The 2588-nt window shown below is 46.3% G+C and overlaps 1 non-coding gene across 1 annotated transcript; it reads left to right on the top strand.

Moving 5' to 3' along the window:
• Positions 1–370: 370 nt before the first annotated feature.
• Positions 371–442, top strand: trnag-ucc (transfer RNA glycine (anticodon UCC)). The gene has a single exon. It is a non-coding gene; the product is annotated as a tRNA-Gly (tRNA).
• Positions 443–2588: the final 2146 nt, after the last annotated feature.

Below are 2588 nucleotides of genomic sequence, written 5' to 3'. Positions count from 1 at the left end.
TGCTGATAGGTGAACTTGGCGACCAGTACTTTAGGGAAAATTTTCCAGTCACGCACAGAGTCTTATTGAGCAACGAAAGAGCCAGGCTTCCACTTTCTGTGGAAAACCAGAGACTCCCTTTCATTTTGTAAGCAAATGTTAACTGCTTTGCTAAAAAAGCACAAAAGATGGAAATCTGCTCTGTCCAAGGTGTAGCTTTCCATCTTTTCCTGGAGGACCTGATCTTACGGTGATGAGTGTTAGGCAAACGTGATAACCACCACACTACAGAAACCATGACAGAGTTGCGCTTTGGCTCTTGTCTATGGGCTGCTGATGAGAAGAGCACATACTTAAACTTTTGTTCAGCAGAGTTGAATTGCCTAGCATGGCATTGGTGGTATAGAGGTGAGCATAGCTGCCTTCCAAGCAGTTGACCCGGGTTCGATTCCCGGCCAATGCACGGATTCTAACTCGGAGCCTCTGGAGCTGCTTTATGGTAGTTGGCACAAAAGGAAGGAATCACCTACCTGAAAGTAAATGGGTCAACAGAATGTGCCATAGGCTTCTCTGCAGGCCTCCCACAACTCTTTCTGCTTCCCACTTGAATTCTTAGTGCTTCTTTGCTGTTTGTAAACAGCATTATCCAACAGGGCACGTTTGACCCGTGAACAGGGGCGAAAATGTTAGAAAATGCCGTCTCTCCGTGTCTGTCTTTTGTTAGCGACAAGCTAGCATGCAAACTGTGATGAGAGGTGTACATTTTCCGCAATCAGCCATCTATATAGTCAATGTTTTATATTTAATAAGCAAATATGTCTATATGCTGATTGGTCTCAAGCAGCGTTGTCCAATCTTCAGCTTTTCGTTCCAATCTAGCAGGAGCCACACCTGATTCCAATTGTTGGATCCGCTGATCTTGGCTTTCAATAGACTAAAGTGTGGCTTCTGCTTGGTTAGAATGACAACCTGCAACCACACTGGCCCATTCTGGAGAAGACTGGACAACCCTGATCGAAAGCAAATAACCACCGAGGTAAGTGCCACTTTGTGAGTTCTGAATCCGTCATGCCGACTCGACGTCACTCGATGAACAGGGAAGGAACTGGTAGATGAGAAGACTTCCCACTGTTGACGAATGGCGATTTCAAGTTGAGGGTGCGTTTGCTTTGCGTTTTCCCGCTTGGAGGTGGGGAATTACAAGTCGCAACCTCGTGTCAAGCGCATCAGTACTCTTGTCTTCTTGATGAAGGAAAGAGCCAGGCTTCCACATTCAGTGGAAAAGCAGAGACTGCCCGTGATTTTGCAAGCAGCTGTTATCTGCCTTGCTACAAAAGCTCAATGGAAGGGAAACCGCTCCCAGCCTTTTTCGGGCGTAGACCTCTTGCTGATAGGTGAACTTGGCGACCAGTACTTTAGGGAAAATTTTCCAGTCACGCACAGAGTCTTATTGAGCAACGAAAGAGCCAGGCTTCCACTTTCTGTGGAAAACCAGAGACTCCCTTTCATTTTGTAAGCAAATGTTAACTGCTTTGCTACAAAAGCACAAAAGAAGGAAATCTGCTCTGTCCAAGGTGTAGCTTTCCGGCTGTTCCTGGAGGACCTGTTCTTACGGTGATGAGTGTTAGGCAAACGTGATAACCACCACACTACAGAAACCATGACAGAGCTGCGCTTCGGCTCTTGCCTATGGTCTGCTGATGAGAAGAGCACATACTTAAACTTTTGTTCAGCAGAGTTGAATTGCCTAGCATGGCATTGGTGGTATAGAGGTGAGCATAGCTGCCTTCCAAGTAGTTGACCTGCGTTTGATTCCTGGCCAATGCACGGATTGTAACTAGGAGCTTCTGGAGCTACTTTATGGTAGTTGGCACAAAAGGAAGGAATCACCTACCTGAAAGTAAATGGGTCAACAGAATGTGCCATAGGCTTCTCTGCAGGCCTCCCACAACTCTTTCTGCTTCCCACTTGAATTCTTAGTGCTTCTTTGCTGTTTGTAAACACAGCATTATCCAACAGGGCACGTTTGACCCGTGAACAGGGGCGAAAATGTTAGAAAATGCCGTCTCTCCGTGTCTGTCTTTTGTTAGCGACAAGCTAGCATGCAAACTGTGATGAGAGGTGTACATTTTCCGCAATCAGCCATCTATATAGTCAATGTTTTATATTTAATAAGCAAATATGTCTATATGCTGATTGGTCTCAAGCAGCGTTGTCCAATCTTCAGCTTTTCGTTCCAATCTAGCAGGAGCCACACCTGATTCCAATTGTTGGATCCGCTGATCTTGGCTTTCAATAGACTAAAGTGTGGCTTCTGCTTGGTTAGAATGACAACCTGCAACCACACTGGCCCATTCTGGAGAAGACTGGACAACCCTGATCGAAAGCAAATAACCACCGAGGTAAGTGCCACTTTGTGAGTTCTGAATCCGTCATGCCGACTCGACGTCACTCGATGAACAGGGAAGGAACTGGTAGATGAGAAGACTTCCCACTGTTGACGAATGGCGATTTCAAGTTGAGGGTGCGTTTGCTTTGCGTTTTCCCGCTTGGAGGTGGGGAATTACATGTCGCAACCTCGTGTCAAGCGCATCAGTACTCTTGTCTTC

The sequence above is a fragment of the Ictalurus punctatus genome, unplaced genomic scaffold (genome assembly GCF_001660625.3).
Source record: "Ictalurus punctatus breed USDA103 unplaced genomic scaffold, Coco_2.0 Super-Scaffold_100046, whole genome shotgun sequence".
NCBI classification, from domain to species: domain Eukaryota; kingdom Metazoa; phylum Chordata; class Actinopteri; order Siluriformes; family Ictaluridae; genus Ictalurus; species Ictalurus punctatus.
This window is presented reverse-complemented; position numbering and strand designations above follow the sequence as displayed.